Source organism: Bombus huntii, chromosome 1 (assembly GCF_024542735.1).
Source record: "Bombus huntii isolate Logan2020A chromosome 1, iyBomHunt1.1, whole genome shotgun sequence".
NCBI lineage: Eukaryota > Metazoa > Arthropoda > Insecta > Hymenoptera > Apidae > Bombus > Bombus huntii.
In genome coordinates, this window is record NC_066238.1 from 3151167 (window position 1) to 3174758 (window position 23592).

At 34.8% G+C, this 23592-nt stretch overlaps 1 protein-coding gene across 2 annotated transcripts in view; it reads left to right on the forward strand.

Annotated features, from left to right (window-relative positions):
- LOC126871665 (glutamate receptor 1) overlaps window positions 1–23592 on the forward strand; it is a 336987-nt gene that overhangs the window by 264814 nt on the left and 48581 nt on the right. The gene's annotated exons all lie outside the window — the stretch shown is intronic.

A 23592-nucleotide genomic window follows, 5' to 3' on the forward strand; every position in this document is an offset into this window, starting at 1 on the left:
TTGTTTTAGTAAGCACCATTCCAATCCAATCATTCATGAAAATTCTACATTTCTATTCATTTATTTTCTCAACATGAAATCTTTGCTATTAAATATTTAAAAACAGCGTTATTCCATAATTGCTATATATAATTTGTGACTTCTCACTGCCAATTATATCCAATAAGAATTGTGTATATGCATATGTGTATACATTGTATATACATTGTATATACATTGTATGTATATACATTGCAACTAACTTCTTCAAGATAAAGTAACACTCTATCAACTGTTCTATTCAACTACATAAATTTCCAAGTATTTATTACGTGTAACGTCATCTTGCAAGTTAATATTCTTAAACTTCGTTTTACTATTTCCAACATTGTTAGTCTTTTTCTTAATTTATGAACAGAAAGAATGCCTTTAGAAGTGAATCAAGTATCGTTTAATCCTTGGAGAATCCTAACTACAGCACTGAAACAACGCGTTATTCCTATTGAAATCTACATTTCAAAATTTCTAATCGCGACAGCTATATAATCCCATAAAACCCGCGCAAACCAAAAATTCGACCGGCCAAAAAGTCCAAAAAATCCAAACAACCCGCTATAGATTAAATACCTAGCGTGGTCCAAAAGTATGACGAAGAACGCATAGAATGCAAACCGATTACGTAAACAGCGTGGTGAACGTGATCATGGAAATTCGCGAGAGGCGGAAGGTGAAAAACGAAGACGAAGGGAGGAAAAAAAGGATGAAGGGGTGGACGGTGATCAATACCGACGTGCTCTTGATTCCCCCGGAATCAGGCACGACGGAGAGGGCAAACTGTAATTTCGACGAATTACACTCGAAACTGCGTCAGAGGCTGGGGGTGGGGGGTGGGGCGGGAAAGCTTAAAAGAGGACCGTGGGACTTGTTTGATCGCGAAGTTCGCTATCTGCAAAGAGAATCGTTAAGCAGCGATATCACTGACGCCGAGGCGTTCTCGCACGTTTCCCTCTTTCTCTTTCCTCTCCTGGCTAAACTATTTGAGTTTCCGTTTAAAAAACGCGCGTGCCGCGTAACCGAACTGTGCTCGAAACGCGGTGCAGCAAGCTTTCTCGTTCCGTGTTTATTTAGAGTGGGCCGCGGAGGATTTGTTTGCGTTCGCCGCGTCATACGAAATTTTCCCGGGTCAGTGTACACACTTTACCACCGGTTTAGCGAACTTTGACAATCTTTTTGCCTTTTTCCCCTCTCTTTTGTTTTTTTCATTTTGTAGCTTTTTTCCTTCCTTTTCTGTCCCCCTTTTGTTTTCGTTCCGGGCTTCGCCTGTTGGCTTACAATTAAACCAGCTCGGACAATTCCAGCGCGTTGTCAAAGTATCGTAGAACGTTTCGTTGAATGGCGAACGACCACGGAATTGGCCGTAGTTTAGAAACGTTCTTCAAGTTGCCGCAGTTGTGAATTTAGTTGAGCCTGAAAGGGTTTGCGGGTTATATTGGTACGCGAATTGTGTTTGCATGGAATGCAGATCTCCTTTTTTCTTTTTTTATAGAAAACTCGCTCGAGATGCTCGATCGAATACTGCGAAATGCGAAGATTTCTAGTTGCACCTTTGAATCAGTATTTACTAATATTTTATTACATCTTATGGTTTCTCTCGTATTTTTTTATACAATTTATTCGAAGAAAAAAGTTAGGTCCTTTAAAATAAAAGTTGAGTTATTGTTGTAGTCGTCGGAACGATAATTATTCGAAACAGCGTGAAATCGAAACAGACATCGGGACGAGTAAAAGAAAGAACAAGTGAACGAGTGTACAAGGCGATATTCTGTTCAACCAAAATTTTTTTATTTTGTCGCGTTTACGCGAGACCTGGTGCACGATGCTTAAGCAGAGTGCAAACAAATACAGTTTGCAGATGTAAATAAAATCGTTTCGGTTCTCACTTGGTCGAAACTATGCAGCGATTCGTAGAAAACTGAAATTACTGTAGCGGATATTAAAATCTACGCATTACTCCTCCGGTGAAAATTACCGGCTTCCTGTTTATTTTATCTCGAAAGCTACTGCACATCGTAATAGAGCAAATATTTTCACGGAAACGTGAAACCGGGATCAAAGAAATTATGCGTAATTACAAGTAATTATATGTAAATTCGTGATAACCAAAACACTGTTCCTGTGTTCCGCTGTTTAAATATTTCGATGTCTTTCATGATTGAAAAATATTCGTCTTTAAATATTTACAAATAAAAATATGGAACGATACTAATTCTATAATATAATAATAATAGTTTCATAATGTCATAGTAGACGTATAACAATCGAAGCATCATTTTTTTTTTTTTTTTTATTATTTTCTCAAATATCTGAAGAGTCAAATTTGTTGTCAATTTTATAATATCATAATGCAGTAGTAAATGTTAAAAAACCAAAAATTATTCTTTCGTGTATTCTACACTAATACAATCTCTTCAAAAATCGAGAAAAATACAGATACATAACAATTTAAATCTTGTAACACGATAATTCTCTTTCGCAACAGTTGTTCTTTTACCTAATCTTAGGTATTCTTCTATAATACAATACTTCGTTTAATTCAATATCTCCAATGATAAAAAAATTAGTTTTCCAATATCTAAAAATACAAATATACAAAAATGTTAATCTTATAATATTATTATTCTTATAATAATATTATTCTCTTTTATTTCAATAATGTAACAAAGGAGCTTTGATCTGAAAAAGTGTGAAAAAAACGATACAAAGCAAGTTTATTAAAATTTCGCGTGAAATTCCACTCCTTTCACCACAAAAATTCCGCTTTCGTGTTACTCGCAGCGTTCCTGGCATTGGTCAGCTAGTTCTCCAAAATTCCATCACACCACACGATATTTCTCGCAATCAAAGTCCACACTTCCTCGATCATCGCTTTTCCACGTCCTTTATCTAACGTGATAACAAAGGATCGCTACGGTATCCTGGTTTTTATAAACTTCAGTGCAAACGATGAGTCGCAGCTTCGATGCAGGCAATCTGAGCCTCGAAAATATTCAAATATACCGTGCGATGAAACACAAATAACCGTCAGTGAAAGGAAATTCAAAATATAGGTATAAATAACAATTCAAACAATGCACTTTGCTTTACAATATGCAGTCTAAACTCTGAAATAACTTAATTTAAGTTTTAATAGATCGATAATGTCTTCTGGTAAGTATTTTACAGAGAAAATATCAAGGATTATTACATTCAAATGGATTTCTTGTATCTGGAATTATTATTATTCTTCATTTTCTATCATCTATCATTTATCCTCTAATGTTTATTAAATTATTCGCTGAAAAATTTCCCTCGCACAAATCATCGTGTAACAAACATTACAGATAACACACATGATATATTTCACGTCAGACTACAAAAGTAACAGGAACTTAAGAAAGAATCAGAGTCATATAATTATTTAATCAAACATCGCATCATACGTTATAACGTTAATGGAAGATGTTATGCACATAAACATTATTATTATTATTACTATTATTATTATCAATAATAAGAAGTAACAGGAGACATCCATTCTATAGACTCCTATAAAAAGAAAAAAGACAAATACAAACAGTAGAACGCGAAAATGTATTGTTTCAAATAAATACAAGAATAGTGTGTATCAATCATTCGTTGTCTCATCATGTTTATTGACAAATTGCTCTTATGGTCATTAATTTGTCACGTATAAATTCGATAGTTCGTGAAATATTGACACGTAAATTATGACATGAGTTACTAAATCATGTACGAATAAATTGATACGAAAGGAACAATGTATTTTTACATCAACAACTACAAGAAACGTTAAACCGTAAAATACGTGGAAACTGAGTGAATATTTAACTAAGTTTACCATTTTGTTCAACGACAGGAATATTCACGGAAGATTAAAGACAGCGCCGACTTTTTAGTTTTCATAGTTTTACTGTTTAATCTAAATTTACACGCGACAGTCCAACACGTGTGCTTCTTCCGGATAATTACAATCGTAACAGCGAATTTTACAACATAACGTTCGATAAACATATGGTTGACCATTTCCTGAAACTGTCAATTCCTGGCAAGTCCACTTATGCAGAAGTCACTGCAACAGAGTACCAAATCATTTCAAACAGAGAAACACAAGCACTTATGGTGCTAGACTAGCAATGCTGATTCACTCTGTGCGATTTACCATGTACACGATGCCAAAGCGTTACTCTACACCGAGCTGTATATGAAACTCATCCTTCTGTGTTCATATGTGTACAGATATGTATACGTACATATCATACGTGTACGTCTTACGTATTCCTGAACACTTATATGTACCTATATAGCCGTTGTGCGTTTGTCGTGGCATGTGTTACGTATGCAAGTGCTAATGCGTTTCTGTGCTCGTGAATCGGCCTCACACGTGTTTCGAATACGTGTGTCGGTTAACGTAGGTGCGCGCGAGCTCACGGGATCAAGATTGATAGGGTACAAATCGCAACACGTACGGAGCATCCACTTAGCAGTGCATTATCCCGATGAGAATGTGTACAGGTTGGATCTCTTACCTAATGCAACGGTTGCAATCCTGATAATAGCAACCACTTGTCCACAGGAGGAACAGACTTGAACCGACTAATCGGCAATTTCGACCATTCCGTGACAAACAATTTTGGCTTCAAAAAAAGAAAAGGGACCATTAAACAACACTGATATAATTGACAGTATGCTATCAATACGAACGTAAGATACCAATTGACTTCTCATGGGAGAATGAACATGTTTTGTGAATATTTTTTGTATTTAATATATTTTTCTTTTAATGATATAAAGTGGAGTAATAAACAGATCATGTCAATGATATAGTTCTAACGTGGAATAATAAGTAGAAGATCGCCACGATATAATATAAAGTGGAATAATAAGTAGAATGTATCAACATCTGGCGACAATTCTGTCTTTAAAGCGAACGAAATGTATGATTAATTTTATGATATAAAATGGAATAATAAGTAGAAGATGTCAACGATATAATATAAAACGGGACAAAAAGTAGAATATGTCAATGATCGGTGGCACTCCGCGAAATCAGTAGAAAGTGACAGCGCTATGTCAGACAATGTCTCTCAGCCGCATGGAGAGTGACCGTATCACGTCAGACGAAGTAGAAGTAGTCTTGACGCCTGGAATTTACAGAGGAGGAATAGGACTTCGTCGGCGATTTTGCGCAGTACATGAAACACAAATGGCCCAGCCTGGACCAAATATACTCATAACCAAATCCAATTTCGTAAAATTGATAAATCGTAGATACTCGATGTATTATGTAGAAAACAGAGGAAAAGTCTACAAAATTATTCTATATGGATTAACCATTACGCACGATTTGTCCTTTATTTGCAAGTATTAAATAATTTTCTAATCCATAAAACTCAAAAGTTAGACATTTTATAGTTAATTATTTGCTTTTTAAGGTATTTAAGTTTTAAAATAAAAAATGCAACGACGTTACAAAGATTTTTTTTTAATTTACTTGTTCATGGAATATATATTTATCTAAGCAATTTCCTTATGATAAATAAACTTATGAGGGGAAATAATTTGTTTCTTAATGAAATTCAATACTAATCGTGTATCCGTACAATAAAATTAAGAAATCTTTAAACGCGAAGTTGATCAATTTAGCTCTCACGAGATTCATATTCTACCAGCTTCAGCTCCAGACGAACAATTCTGTACAAAATTTCGCGTAAATTGGTGGAAACAAGTTGTAGGTTAATCGTAGTATAAATGAAGATAAATATACCAGGGAAACCCGTATATTTTTGTTTTCTACCGCTTTTGTAAATATCCAGAGTGAAACGGACAAGGGAAGAGAAAACGAATGGCAAGAGGAAAAATAATGCAATTCGAGAGACCTAAAGAGGCATGTTAGCGCTGGAAATCTGTGGTATACAGTTTGAAATCGATTGTTGGTATCTGCACGCGATTTCGTGTTCAATGAAAAACGCATTTCGTGTTTATTAAAAAGAGATAATAAAAACTGGTCGGTCGAGAACAAAAGCGTTCGGAAATTTATTTCCTCTGATAAAAGGGATCCAGTTTACAAAGCCATTATATTGTAAAAGTTGGCGAACCTGCGAATATCGCAGATGCTTTTAACCCGATGTTAAAATAATAAAAGTTGTGATTAAATAATTCCTCCTAAAAGTTTTTGTTAATCAATCAGCTACATTGTGAAAAATACATGAACAATGATCCTATTACGAACTCTTTACTTTTCCGGGATTGTGTAAAAATGTCCAATCTTTTCAAACAGCGTAGCCTGAGAAAAGCTGAATCATTAAATATATTGTAGTAGCATAAATTTCACATCTCAAGTGTCATGTAAAATTATTACTATTAAAGCAATATATTAAAGTAACATAGTATACTCGATACAAGAAATGCAAGAAGCTTTGACGATACAAAAAATTATTCTCTAAAAAAAGAAGAAAAAAATAAGAAATTAAAAAATTGGAAAATTAAAGATATTCAATAATCTTCCATATATCATATATCATATTTTTATTTCTACATAGTTAAATGAGATTAAACGATGAAACGAGAATTCTAAGACCTTAAACGCAATATTCTAATGCATCGTTTTACGTAATTAATTGTACACATTTTTCCTTAATATCGTCAAAGTGATGATCGAATATTATAATCCAGCAAGGTAGAAAATAATTCATCGACGAATTCCTCTTCTTTAGTCGTCTCGACGTGTAAACAGATCGCGCGATCCCATCCATTTCAGCGTGTCGAGCGTAAGCCGGTAATTGCGGTTGATTCATCACTACGATCGTTCTTCATTATCGCCGAAATTGTCCTGGAGAAGTTTAAATGATCCACACCGCTGAACTTCGGCTGCCATAGTGGCACACTGGCTTCGCGAATTTGTCACGTGTGTCGAAAGAAAATTGCATCCATTCGAAACGATGGGAATCGTATTTGCAGTAAAATATATCATATTCAAGCGAATGCTACGTATTGGCTGTTAAATGATTTACACGCTTAATTCATTATCGCTACAGGTTATGCCTGTAACTGTTAAACTGCGCATGATTATACAGAATTTGTATTTCTATGATTGTAAAAAAAGTGGATCTTAAACAAAAATTTTTTTAATCATTAAATATTATAGCAGGTATTTTACTCTGAATGTTTCGTATATTTTCGCGTATTATATGTATATTATGCGCGCTTTTACACTTCCAAATGTATAAACATTCGCAGTTTAGTAGTTATTATTTTCTACTTACTTTTAAGATATTTTATCCATTTTAAGCTTTTAAAGGTTTTAAATTTTATTATTTATTGGATAATCTAATAAATGTAAAGATGTAAAAAAAATTCCTTACATGCTAAAGGAAATGCAATGTAAATAAGAATACCCTTACCACAGATTGAAATTAATATTCAAGAGTACCATATTTCGCAAGTATCAATGTTGTTTGATGTATAATATTTATACTATACACTGTTCTGACAACTGAGTATTTGAAATGACATATATTATTTTTATTTAATTTATTGAAACAATATTTTTATTGATTCGGTAAATAACCAATAAATCTGTATTTTGCGTCTCGTTGTTTTAAATTACATTTTTCAGCACGTTTCGGGTAACCCTTTATGATTAATATTTGTAACAATTACCCTACCAAAAATATGTTCAGATTGTGTATTAAAATACGTTTATTTATGAATTCGAAATAATTCGAACGAAAATCCAATCATTTATGATATTGATATTTTTGTCATAACTTTGTCATAATTTTAATCATAAAACATTCTGATACCAAGATAAAAATGAAACACCCTGTATATTTCAAAAATGTCGATCCAAAGAATTTTAATTAATATTATATAAAAGAGCTCGCGGGAAAAATGAGGAATGTAGATTTCAATGAATTTTGAGTTTAACATTTTCTCGTATGCTCCTGTATGTGCTCTTTATCATTACGACCATGTCGTAGTGACGTGAATTAAAATTCTCAAAGTTTTATTGCAGTTATCAAAATTGAGCTGTACAACGTACTTTTCATTTTTTACAGTTTAGTATGTTACATATTATTTAAAGTTACAGGTAAAAGTAGAAAATCATACAGAATAAGACGACGAGTAAAAAGTTTTATTTTCATAACATATCTACGAGAAAACTGGAAATCGTGACATTAGTTGAAAATTAAACTTTTATTTTTTCAAGAATGCTAAAACTTGATATCCTTTCTTTTTCTCACGGACTGAAACGTATTATTTTTAATAGTAAATTGTAATAATAAATTGGATAAATTATTGGGAAACATACAAGTGTGATTTATTCGCAAGTATCGAATGCTGTTAACCGGCAAAATGCTCAACACGATCGCTTTTTCATCCTTTATACCAAGCTGTCGCGTCGGTCGCGGTTTCAGTGGACGCGATCGTTTCACACGCGGCCCGATAAATCCCGCGGAAATAAAAAGCACAGAAAACCCGAGCGACAAAGCGTTGCTCACGACAAGGGAAACACGTTGATGGCGAATTATTCACTGCGGAAGATCAAACAAAATCTTGCAAGAGCGTCTCACGCTCTTCTGCCTCGTGTCTGCCAGGACAGAAGGTCGTGCCCTGTCCCTTTCAGCATCGCGAACAAGGTTCACAAGGTTCGGATGTAAAATCGGTCGGGTTTATGCTTTATAGCTCAAGGGTAACCGTCGCTATCGACGCGACAGGAAGAAAGCGTCATTACGGATATGTTTCTAAAGCAGCGAGTGCATCGAAGAAAGAAATGAAAGAGATTGTGAAATTGTCTAGAGGAATCAAATCTGACATGTTACACGTAGACTGGGGATATTCAAATATGTAAATTTATACTTTTATAAACATAATTAAAGAAAAGGAATTTAAATAGAAAATAAATTTCCTTTATAGGTAGATGTTATAATCAGTAGTTTCTTATCTCGTGTATCTTTGGCAGACATTCTGGTACATGGAACTTCTTACGAAATATAAACATAATAAACATGACACATAAACATTCGCAGTCTGGTTGTATATTTATATATACAAATTTTTATGAGAGTAGCTTTTTTCGAAAAGATAAATTCGATATTAAATAAAATTATAATTAAGTACAATAAAGATAATTTATAAATAGAAAAAGTTCATTGCGAGGAAACACAAAATAGAATCACGAAACAATACAACAACAAATAATATCAGAAATACCATACAATATTCTTTTGGATTCAAACTTATGGTACTCGTACACTATTGACGATGCAAATTTAATTTTTCACCCAGGTCATTCAATTCTCGGGACGTAACGCAATAATGAAATATTGTGTCGCGTGGAAAATATGAACAAAGTGTAAACTAGCGATATAAACAACCAATTAAAAAATGTAGAAAAGTAACTCGAGAATGTCAACAGACTTGAATGAAAATTAAATAAACAATACCAATATAAACAAGCAAACAAACTGTAATTTATTTAAAGAAAGAAAGACGTAAGATTCAAGTTTCCCTATAAATTCTTAAAACCCACAATAATGGAAAGAAAATCGTATCAAAAGAACATTGAATTGATTTTAGGGTAGCGTAGCTTTCAGCCAGCTATGAAATGAAATTGATACGACTTATATAGAGCTCGTAAAATAAGTATAATCCAATCGTCGTCGGTGACCGGTTGAATCAATAAAAAAATAACATTGAAGATCGTTGATGGAACAAACTTTACTCGTTCCGGTGTGCCTGTAATCGTTTATTGCTGGCTACGTTGGCAAAAAGCTGGCAATCCGTAGCGCTCATAAGAGGAAACGACGACTGGATAAAAGAAACAAGAAAAGAGAGAAGGAAAGCTGTGTGACGTTGGAACGCGTAGACGCGTACGGAAAAGCGGGAAAAGAAAATGGAAACGGAAAAATACGGGATAGACGCGAATAAGGAAAAGTTCTATCGTGGAAAATGGATTGCAGCAATTACGGCGTGGTATCGAATTTCACTTGTCGGACCGTGAGATAGCAGTGTGCGGCCGTGCATGTCTACGTCCAATGAAATTACCAAGCGATTCTTGCCTGGAAATGGAAAAAAATTGAATATTTCCTCGCCTCCTTCGAGGACCCTGTTCGTTGATTACGTGGGTTCCAGGTCGCGGCTTCTTCGCGGAACGTGACTTTCGAATAAGGGAAAGATGTTGGAGATAATTTAAAAAAAAAAAAAATAGAAAATATATCAGATGTCGACGGTAATAGGATTGAATCTGTATAGAAGATAGAAAGGAAGGGTTCTTTCAGGAAATTGCAGTTTCTAGTAATCTTGTCTGTGTCGAGTATAAGGTACTGTGATTGGACGATCGTGAAGCAGAGTATGGTTAACACTTTCTTTTGTAATAAGAGCTTGGTAGAAACTTTGCAATAAGATAAACATTACTCCAAAGAAGCACAAACATCGTTCTGTTTCTCTCAAGGAATTTTACGATCGCATTGCACAAATGTGGTTGGCAGCCATAATAATGATAAAATGAGTTTGCTTTCGGAAATTAGATTTTGTTATGGTACATGGAATACTTGGTAGAAGATATTTTTAATATCACTCTACGATCATCGAAATTTTCATTTAAAGTTTCTCATTATTCTGTTTGTTGAAGTTTGTAATCATCTTCCCCGCACGAAAATATGCGCTGTACCTGAATTTTTTTACAAATTGGAAATTTGATACGCTTCTACAATTCGCTATATTTATATTATCTTCGTACATCTTTATATAAAATAAATCCAATAATAAATATTGATTCTTATTCTTAAGTATGCAAAACCGCGAAGACCGATGCAAGTGAAAAGTGACAGTAATAGCCGGACAATCAAAACTTCGAGTATGAAAGATACCTTCGCATTATTCGTTGACAAACTTTCTACAGGTCAGCTGAATATGCCTTACTACTTTAAATATTCCATCGATATCCACATAAATCATAGAGAACAGTCAGTATCAAAAGGGTTAATCATAAGGTAGCAATCATAGAATCTTATCGATGATAGCCGAGGTTATAGGCCAATGTGAAAAGCACAGGGTCATATAAATCGATATTGACGGGACGTCAAACTCTCGGCCAAGTTTCAAGTCGTAAGACTTGATCTGAACGACCCTGGAGACGTAAGTAATACTGACTATCCCCGTGTCGTGAGGTCAGACATCAATGACTCTGGGGACGTAAGTATTAACATCGGTGAAACTCAATGGCGATGACTCAGGAGAACCAGATACCATTATTGAGGACACGACATAACGCGAAGTCGTAGGATTCAATATTTATGATCTTTCGAAGTATAAAGCTTCTATCGATTTTACAACTAGAAAATCAACGGTAATTTACGCATATGTTGTGTTTGTTACGGATGCCGAATGAATCTCAAAGTAGAATAAGACAGTCCCTCTCAGATCAATAAAATTGATCAAATCGAGCAGTTAAATCGCCTAATGTTATGTATCTCTATGTAATTTCATTTATATCTTTGTTTGATCAATCTTGGATTTATGATGGACTGTGGATTTTATGAATTTACGCGAAGATGCAAACATAAACAGAACGCATGTAACAAGCAAATATATATAGTGTATGTAAAGTACAGTTCTCGTTGTAATATTTAGTAGAGACAACAATTTTCTATCTATGCTATATGTTTTTAATTATTTTCATAAAATTATGAAATTGTATGAATATATCTAGTCTATAAATTATTCTCGAAAACTTGCTAAATTTTACCTGAAATGTGATTGATTGATAAAAAAAAAAAATTGAAAAAATCTTGAGAAAAATAATCTTGAAGCTATACAATAAATGCCAAAAGGTCGTCGTAAAACAAACGGTGCAGATCATTTAATGTAATTCTGATTCTATAAAAATGTATTACCTTTTAATTTTGTATAAACTTGATTATGAACTTTTCCAACGAGTTAATAATTAATATATCCCCGAACTTGAAGGTAAATGACGAGATTCTGAAATCACTCGTGTCAGATTTGCTACCGTAAGAATATTTGATGTCAAATTCCAAGACTCGAGTGTCATGTGGAATGAGGCTCGCTAATTAAGGGGCAGTCACACGGAGTTTCAGAACCGACAGAGTCATTGGCAGCAGGCTTTGCAAATGAGAAGCGACTCGTAACGAATTGCACTGCTTTAATTGGTATCGAGTTTCGGTATTCAATTATTTACGTGGACTCGCTGTGATCTTTAATGAATAGTTTTTATCCTGTAGCTAGCCGCGTCGTTGCTGTTCTAACTAAAATTCTTTTCTAAAAAAGACATAATCGATATACTATAAATTTGTAACCATTTAAGATATAAAGAAAAGAAACAAAAGTTATATGAAAAGATATATTTCACAAGAAGAAACACGAGTTCTTGCCCATTTATTTTACGAAAAGTCAGTCGTATCTTTAAAAACGAATCGTTGTAAATTTTGTACATTTTTCTGGAAACTTATCGATTGAAAGTCCTAGCAAGAAATCCGAATTCTTTTAGAAAAAATCAGTTCAAAATAACAGAAATATTTCCTTCGTTTTAAACACCCATTTCAACGCTTCGTTTCGATATTCTTTCTCTTAAGAATCTTATCGATTAGGTGGTACAAATCAAAGTCCTTTCAGGCTTAGATATCCTCGATAAAACAATGTTGAATCTATCGAGATCAGATTTACTTATCTTCTTGAGCAAAGGTAATCGTCTGTCAGAGAATACGAAGCCGGTAAAAGTCCCCGGAAAGCCATTGGGGAATGAGAAAAGGAGCGAACGAAAAACCTTGGGAATGGAGGAAGAGCAAAATCGAAGACGGCATTAAAGTAATCTTTGGGTGTTGAAACGCTCCGATTGATCTTCGTCAATGTATCTGTACATTACCAGATACTTTCTCGTTTCATTCGAATATAGAAATATAAACGGAAAACTAAAATTAAACAACACGATCTAAGGAATTTGTATAATTCACGGAAATAACAATACTTTTCAATTTCGAAGATAAACACACCGATGAAAACACGTGGCACGTTCCGCGTCGCTATATATTAACGTTACTGTGCAGGATAGAGAATAAAATTGCCAATGTCTGGCCCAATAATTCAAAAACAGCTTGGTGCTTTGCAACAAATTTCGCCTGGTGCTCGCAATTAGAAAAGTTTATTCCCGTTTTCCAGTGAATCTTTTATCGGCTGGTAATCGTTATCGTTTCGGGCGTTGAAGCGCTTAAAATTGTTGGAAAATATTACTGGAAAATTGAAGTATGTATCGTCGCTGTCGTGTCGACTAGCTGGCATACGTTGCGTACACGCACGATCACAAATAAATAATACAACGTATTTCACTCTGACACGAGACAAATTGTTTCGGGACGAAAATACATTGAGTGCATAAAAATTGACAGAACGGAGGCGAACGCGTGAATAAATATGAAAAGCCAAAAAAACAAAAAGAGGAAACGAAGAAAGATAAATAAATGAAAATAGAATGAAGAGAGGAGAGAGAAAGGAAAAATGATATTTTCAATGCGTATCGTTTCGACGAGAGATTACTCGCGAACAGAGCGCCGATGCACAGCCAAAAATTGTAAATTACGTTTTTAACTATTTCATGTTTCTGCCGTTTAATATACGCAGCAACAAGAATGCCAGTTGAAATTTATTCTGCTACTCGATCAAACAAACACTGTAGCTAATTTTATTGAAAAATTCCACATATTGTACATGCAATTTTTTCCGTCACGTTATTTGACATGTTTTGCAAAAAAGATTCTTTTCAAAAAATGATTTCGTTTAATCTGTCTCAATGAAAGGTGTTTACGTCGTTCGATAATTCATTTCGAAAGAGGAAAATGTTTTTAGCATTAAATTGCTGTTATTGTTCACGATAAATAATGAGAACGACGTCTGTTGAAAGAAGAACATTTTATTATAAAATACTTGCGAAGTTCACCGAACGAAACGAATTATCAAGCGATTCCTGAAAATACATTTTAATAAAATATATGCTTTCAAATAAATATTTGTAACCGAAATATGCATCGATACATTTTTTTCTAATTATATAGATTTATTGATTTCAATTTTATAAATATCTGATATTTTTGCTATTTTCAAATAAATTCGCCAAGTTTTGTGTAATATTCATACAGAAAAATGGTGCGATATGAAAGAACTAAAATGTTATTGGTTTCAGAAAAAACTAGTCGTAAAAAGAACACTTTGAAGCCTTTTGAACGAAATAGTGCGCAAACAGAAACAATTGTTGAATATTTTTTTACTGTAACTCTACACAGTATATTGTAAATTTAACTTCAGTTCCTGTACATGTTTTCAAGATTTATCGTTCGTTTCTTTCATCGAAACATGTATTAAAATGACCGAAACAAAAATATTTATTACCTAACAACCTAGTAGAGTTGATCAAACTATTTTAAAAGAATTCTACCTATACTATTTCAGTATTATTTATTTATTTTCTAGTAAAAAAGATAATTAGATTCAGCATTAGCGATATTAGAGTATATTTTGTTAAAGTACCTCACTGTCATCATTTACCAGTCATGTGTTCTCCATAGAAGTGCGATTATTCTATGTGAATGCTGGAACACAAAATTAATAATCCAAGCAATTTAATAATCGTTGGTGTAGTTCCCCGGAACAAACTCGATTCCCTCGAGATACGATCGATTCGTATCTGTCGAGCCATGTATCTGCAGGACCACGTTTTGAATACCCACATACTGGCACACGTACTATTTCGTGTCTGTCTGCTAAAAATTCCTCCGAATTCTGTTACAGTTTTTAACAAAGAGATATAAAAATCAGCTCCGCGTATCCAATCAAGCCAACGTATCTTCTATTCTACTAATTTAGAATGAAATCTATTTAATTTCGAGTTTCGGAAATGTACCTAACGCGATCATGAACTAGATGTCGTAGGTTCCTGGTTAACGTAACATTTTCCTCGTGCTCCTCCAATAGTCTTTTGTAAAAATTCTTTCTTAAATATCATTTTATCATATAAATATTTATAAAGTTATATTAAAAACGATTCTTTAAATAGGAGTTCAATTTTTAACTCGTATTAACGAATTGAATATATTGAATCTTAAAGCTCCTTAATATTACGAAGATACTATTAATAACGACGACGATAATATTAATATTATTAAAATTTTGTGTTAGTATGAAACAAACGCAATGAGTAGAGAATGTAGGGGTAATTATATACGCATGAACGTATATGCTTTGAAGATGAATTTTATTGAAGATGAAATTTATTATTATCACATTTAATTTTTGTTATGTTAATATAATTCCTGTGTAATGATTGATTTGATTGGGAAAAAAAGAGAAGAATCTTTTGAACCAAAGATTTTGTAAAGGAAGATAGTAATGTCGAAACAAGTTTGTAAAAGATATGATAAAATCTATAGAGAAAGAAAACAGCAGCGGAAACAAGTTGAAAGAATCTTCAGTTCATATTTTGCGAAATAACTGTTACGATATTTAAAAGAATTCTAAGCTTAAATGAAATTAGTTTACTATTTCAAATGGGCAAAATCACAAATTACAAGATGTCCCCTTTAACATTACGCTACATACTAATATAAAAAGGCACGTGTTCACCAATTTTTGCCGAAACGTATAAAAGAGGACACTTGGCTATTGATTAGTGCAAAATGGAAACAGCCAAGCACAAAAGGAAAATAGTCGGCGGATTCGTATGCCGACGCAGCAAGAAGCTAATGAAAATTCGATCATCCGGCAATAAAGTGAACGGGAGCGTGGCCCGGAACAGGAATCGGGTTCCGTGTACCTTCCGGGTTCGATCGATATCAGGAACAGAGTCCGCAAATCGGCAGAGACGACAAATACCGGTAAGCGAAACAAGAATTTCAATTTGCGTCATGTACGTGGTGAGCATTCCGAGCGACGAAAAATTCCTGGCCTCGGACAAATCCTCTAGAACTGGTACCTGACCGGCTTGGAACACCTACTTCCGGTGTGGACTCGCGCGTCTTATCGTCGAAAATACGCCGGCTATTCCATCGCGTTCCATTTCCACCGTAAGACGCCTTGCAGCCAACTGTTCTCGTAAGTTCCGCGATGATCGAGGGTGTTGCTTCGCCGACGAATTTCACGAATTCGAGCTACGAACGAGTTGTCTCGTTCCCCTGCTTCCGGTTCGCGATTCCATTCGGCCAATATGCTCGATTACGCTCGGTCACGTCTAAATCGCGACGTTACCCGCGCGCAAATTGAACGTGCAACGCGAACGGCACAAGCGAACATTACTTTGGAACATGACAACGTCGTGGATTGATATCTGGAATGTTTACGTCATGGCTGAGTTACGTCAAGTCTGCCACGGTTCTAACGATTTCTGCCACGCACAAGGGTTCGTATGGCTGGAGTCTGGTCCTAGGCTTGTTAAATGTTTAACGGAGAGCTAATGGATAATCCGGCATGATGGATAATCTTGGCTTTAAGCCGCACTTTGTCTTAGCCTAATTTTGGATCCTGATTACTCTAGACATCGTCCTAATGACGAATACAAATTCAGTTTTATTGATAATGAAGTCTGATATAATGGAAATTTAATATGTTGTTGTAGGAAAGGCTCGGTTTGGATGGTTAATTTTGTTGAAATTATTTTTGCAAGAGGAGATTGCAACTTTTAGCTAGAAATGTATTAGGTTGTCCGAAAAGTTTCTTTCGTTTTATAAGGTAATAATAGACGCACAATGTTTTTTGTTTTATATTAGTTTATTGAATTATGCACGAACGTAATAATAGAAATATAACGAAATGGATCATATAATTCAATAAAATAATATGAAACAGAAATCGTTGTTCGTCTATTATCACCTTATAAAACGAAAGAAACTTTTCGGACAACCTAATACAAAATATACTCAGATACGTTATACGTATAAATATAAATATAAATTAAATTTGATTGATAATGAAATTTGATGTACGTTATTTCAAGAAAGAGTCGAATTGAATAAATCGAATGATCTGTTACGTTGGAATTACGTTTAGAAGAGGAAATTGCAATCGTTAAGTAGAAATAGACGAAGTATACTCAGACGTATCGTACACATACAACGTTGAGGACGTTTAGTCTAAGCAAACTTATATCCAAGAAAATATTTGACCTAAGGAATTATGCCAAAGAAAATATTTCATCTAAGGCAACGTTATATCGGAGAATGCATTTGGTTTAAGCAACTTGCGCAAAAGAAGATATTTGAACGAAATTTAAATCTACGATTTCGGTGACAATTCTTATTGCATCAACAATTTCATTTACCTTATTAAATTAAAAGTAATACAGATAGCACAGCTACAGTTCTGTTACGTTCTCGCCTTGATCCTGCTGGATAAAATGTAATTTGAAATATTTTTACATTTTAGAATCAGAGCTGGCTGCTTGGTCGCTGTTGTTATTTCAAGCTTTCCACTAATGAGAAAGACAAAAAATACGACCTAATAAAGGCGACTTTTTAATTTGAAAGCAGAATTTATTATTCATTTTATTTATGAAGTAGAATAACACAGATGCACATGTTTGGACAACCACGCTTGTTTCGTCCAGTTTAAACCATTTATTTTCTTGAAAGCCAACGCATTTTTTTTAACACCGCGAAACATTAATTATCCACGAAAACTAATGACGACGAACAGAATAACTGTTGATGATATTTCATTTTAAAAATAGATTCTTAAGATTTGCAATTTTCAAACTCGAAGTATATGAGATTTGTCAAATTTAATTAGATTCGATGCGATTTCTTTGTAAAATAGATATCTTTGACATTTGACATTAACGTGAGTTTTATTTTACAATAACAATAACTCTCGAATTTCCTCTTAAAATATCATGAAACACGATAGTATGTGTTTCATAATCATCAAACACATACTATTATGTTTCACAATATTTGAAACGCATACTATGGCGATTTCTATGAAATATACATTTGCAGTAAATATGTATTTTACAGTTTCTGTATGTATATTTTTTTCAGACTCGTTTCAAATTTTATCGATATAATCGTGATAGTCGAGTATCATAACTAGACTGCATTTGTATGCATTTATGGAAAATTTAAACGCACAAAAAAAACACAAAATGCACAATGTGCAAAAATATAAAAAAAAATATATTCAAAGCGAACTACTTACTATAAAACCAAGTGGATGAAATAAATATTTACGTAGGTTCCAGTTCTTTAGCTGTGTTGAGAAAAATATGAAATTTCATAAAAATCCGCGGTCTACTCGTAACGAACATCAAGATGAAAGTATGGAATTTCAAAATACATATTACATGTAATATATTCGTAAAATATATATTCTAACGCTTCTAGGAGCCTGTGTATTTATACAGAATCTCGATCTAGTGCTTCCACCAAAGCGTAGATATTCCTGCCTCCAAGCCGCACACGTTACCCACAATCTGTGCAATTTTACGCCAGAACAACTTTCAAAATCAACGAAATACAACGACGAACGCACGCAGCCTCATAAACAAAAACCAATCTGAAATTTGGAAAACGTTCTACTGGATCGACGAGGCGAGTATAATTTACGAGCAGACCGCGGTTCGCATCTAGAGGTGTTCGACCCCTCGATCGAGCCACATCTTGCTGGCACTGGCCGCACACGGGAGATGTTTATGTCCATTTGAATTCCAATTAATGGCACGTCGAGGACACTTTGGAACGCGTGACATATCGCGGCGCATTGTTCCGTCGCCGGCGTCGCCCAACAGAAATGCTGCTTCGACTCTGACCGTTCGAGAGGTTCCTGTGAGATCGATCGATAAAGAGATAGAGAGAGAAAAGATCGAAGAGAAATGGGAAACGTTGGAGAAACGTGGGATTCCCTTTTTACGAGGTCACAGTGATTCTTTTTTTTTTCTTTTTTCTTTTCCCATTATTTCGCGTTCCCGTGAAAGCACGGGGCTCTTTCATCAAAGCTGCGAGATGCAATATTTTATGGATACCTGGGCCATCGTATGCCGCAACACGCCCGATATTCCGACCCTCCGGCTAACAACTAACTGGCAACTTTTTTAATTACGGTATTTGTTACTTGTCCTGGATTCGAGATCGTATTGCTCACCTACGGTATCGATAATAATCGAAAACTATTGTACGACTGTGAATTTGAAACTGAATAGTGGGCGAATAGTGACCAGATTTCGAAGACTGGTTGAACTCTAATAAATCCGAGTTCGACTATTTCAGTCGAACGATGGTTGGTTAAAAGCTCGTGTGGTATTAGTTATACAAAGGTTACAGGGGACGAAAACAATAGATTGCGTTTTTCCATTTTTTTACGGAGAAGCAGTTTGAAAATTGGATATGTTTTTAATTCATTCCACGTTACCCAAATTGTCCTTTTTAGTATGGTTGTAAGGCAAAGGATGTATTTTTCCACGTTATAAATTTAAAAATATTGTTTGTCATAATATCAAACTTACGATCACGCACGTACGAACGAAACTTACACTTACATATTAGTCAAAGTACACACGTTTAATAAACCACTCTGTCAACGAAGGACTAATTACGGAAACCCAATTAATTTATCGGGAACCTAGAACGAAGTTCCGAAGTGCGTTTAGCACATTTTGGGGAGAAAGCGAATTTTAAGTTTGTTCCACAAGTTTCAAACATCTACTCTTGTTTTCAATACAGTAATTCGATTACATCCACTTCCGATAAAATATCTGCGTGTACTAAAACCATCGACAGAAATCGTAGAACCATACTCAACTTTAAATAAAAAATGTGCTATAGACTCTTGTTCGAGATTTTCATTCAATTTGAAGATATTTCAACTCCATCGACAAAAATTCCACGTTACCTATCAGCGTTCCAAAAAAAGGAAAAAAGAAAGGATAAAAAGAGCGGATCAAAATTCACGCTACTTTTACCATTCGTAAAATATCCGGGGACAAAAACGTAGCGCGGAGTATACGAGGACGGGTAAAAGTGTGCCAGGATGAAAAATTTCCGGCGTGGATTCCCGTCGTTGGGCGCCGGTGGAGCGCGTGCTCGCATCAGTCTCGCTTCGTGGCGGACAATTTAAGGCGGGCGATATTAAAAGGATATTAATGTCTGCTAATTAATTCAGCTTTTTTCCGGCGTCGATTCGCGCCACGGCGATTCCTAACGCTGAGAATCATCGCGACGCGTTTTCCTATGATCGTGAAGCACGTGCGCACCAAGCTGAACAGGGAAATGTTGAAAGGAGACAAAGTGTTCACGCGTATATAGAAGAAATTAGCCGCGACTCTCTGCGCGTTTTCTCCTCGGAAATTCGACGAAACGCGGCGTCGACGAGCGAACAAACCGTGCTGAAGCACTCTTCCTCGCCGAGTGGCACGGGCGACCACCAACTCTTTCGATCGTGGTCACTACGGTAATCGAGCGGAAGAGCCGTAGAGAAAAATTGTCGTCCGGTCGATTTTCCACGAGCATTTTGTTCGGAGAAATTTTATCATAGCGTTTCTATCGCGAGGCGTTACCCTCTGACATGGACTCGCATTTAGATTTGCATTCACACTCATATTCGCAGGGATCGATGCTTCGTTCGATGATCCTTCCTTGTGAAACGAATTATAATTGTCGTTGCGTTCATTTTCTGACGACGATTAAAAACAGGAAGGATTTTTATTTGTCCACTTATGAGAAAAAATTGGACGTATAAAATCTACAAGCTGCTTAATATTGCGCAGCTAGTATTTTAAGCTAATACACGATAAAAAAGAAATGAATTTCGATCTGACGAATTTTTTATGCTCTAACGATAAATTATTATTGTAAGAGTGGTTTGATATTAATGAGATTATATCGATAAAACTGAGTACTTCAAATATAGTTTTATAGTCTGAGTCGCTGATAAACCAACTTTGTGGTTGATGCAACGTAAAATAAGTAAATAAGCTGCTAAGGTAAGGTCCATGAAACTATAGAAGTTTTTATTTCTGTAATAATTTGCACGATATATGTCCTCTCTGAAACATTGCACGGTTAGCCAATGTATAATTTAATGATTACCAATATTTGTATAACCGACAATACGAGCTTTTGTTTTCTGAACATTTCTGCGATCTATTGGAGTGTAAGATAAATTCGTTCTGTTCTTATACGTATATATATATATATATATATATATATATATATATATATATATATATATCACATATATTATTACAATATTATACAATAAATATAAACACAGGCCGAATTTATGTTTCAACCACAGTTGTGCTAATTGGGTTACTCTGTAATTTAATTACACTGTATTTTAATTACATAATGATACAGTTACATTGTAATTGCTAATTACTATAATCACGAGTGTAGTTAAAATACAATTTAACTGAATTTTGAAGAAGCGAGATAAATATCTATTATTTGTGAATAATATCACGTTCATCATCGATAGGATTTTTTTCTGTTTAACACCTTTAAGTGGTCTTTTATTACAATTTAATTTGTAACTCTGAGTCAGGTACGCGGTAGCTTCAATTACGCATTGCATGAGAGATATGAATTACGAATTACAATCTAATGCGATACGACGTAACTGAGTTACTTCGTGATTATAATTCAAGGAGTAATTCGTTTGCAATTCTGCGCAACTCGAGTTAAAACCCAATATATTTTGATATCTACATACGTGATAAAATAACCAACATATCAATTACGAGCCAAAGGCGATGTGGCCATCGAATAAATAAGTTGAATATTAGAATAGTATTTGGCTTTGTGTGCTTAGAGATTGAAAGATAAATTTTGCATTTTGTACGATCTGTATAATTATAAATGCAGGTGGAGCTCCTACTACGTTGATTTTCTTTTTGCAAAGATTGGTTAATAATTTGGTTAATTGGGTAAAATAACCAACATATCAATTACGAGCCAAAGATGATGTGGCCATCGAATAAATAAGTTGAATATTAGAATAGTATTTGGTTCTGTATGCTTAGAGATTGAAAGATAAATTTTGCATTTTATACGATCTGTATAATTATAAATGCAGGTGGAGCTCCTGCTACGTTGATTTTTTTTTTCTTTTTGCAACGATTGGTTTGCTTTTAATTGCTACGAGTGTTTTTACCGGATGTTTTCCACACGTCATTTGGCTTGCATTTTACATAATGGCGCCAGTAGCAGCGTGGGCGTGACCAAAATCAACGATTCAGCGGTTTCGTTTGTTTTTCGGGCAATCAGCCAGATACCCTGTAATCGATCTTATTAAAGAATCATTAATGAGAATTTTGTCGACGAGTGCCGCGATCGACAACTAATATTTGCAATGGTGATGCATTTTATGGAATATTTCGAGAGATCTGAGTAAAGAACGCTTAAAATAGAATAAGTACCTTTTATACGCATATCATTTTCAAATTACATTAACAATGTTACGATACTCAACTATCATTATCATATTGATAAAATTTCAAACTGCTATACAGTACGATAAAATTAACTATTTATCTTTAATTAAATTTTCTCGCGTTTTGTCACTTTCGTATCTCATACCTCCAGAAGAATTGGAAATTTCAAAGAAGCGTTATAGTTACGAGACACATGCTGCAGTAGAATGAGAAAACGTTTGTGTAGAATAAAAAACAACGATACGACACACTATAATAAGAAACAATTCATACGAGAAATAGATTATAATATTCCTTCAACGATTCTTTTAAATAATACTCTGTCAAATTCATATAAATCTCGACTTGATGATCGGCGAAACGGCGGCCGGAAGTAAAATTAATTTCGCGGGGCAAATGATCCCGCACGACATATGGGAATATTCTATTTACTTTCATGAGCGACACTAAGCGGCAGACAATACTAGTCGCGCCATGACGGTGTTTAACTCAGGCTTAACAGGGCTTTAACCCTTGCGCCACCCTTTACCCGTGAGCCCTGAAAATGGTTGGCGCAGATATCCAAGTCGATCCACTGTTTCAATTCATTCGCACGTGACCATTACGTCGTTTCAACCCTCTTCTGTTTGCCCTGCTTTGCCTCCTTCTCGTTGCCCTAACAATGCGACACGGGCTGCCACGTTTCCACGTAAAATTCACCCTTGTCTCCGATCCGCGAACGCCACATCCGGTTATAACTTCCTATGCTGAATTTTGAGCGCGAACGCTGCGTAAAACGTTACCAACCTGCCTCGTTCGATCTCAAAATATCACGATCTCGACGTTATTAGAGAGGGCGTTTTAGAGTTGTGAGCAAGATACGGGGAGGAATGAATTATAGTTTGTAGTCTATATATAGTTTAGTACTTTATATTACAATCGAGCTGCGAATGTTTATAGATTTGTGGAAAATTTAACACGTTGACTTCTAGCGTGATCATCGGTGACCGACGTTACCGAATATTTCAAAGTGATTAGAACGAGATAAAACTGATGGACAAAAATTTTTTTAACAATCCGAGAATGACTTGAATATCATTGTCAGATAAAAAGCGTGCAGATGAAATATAACGTTTCATAAAACT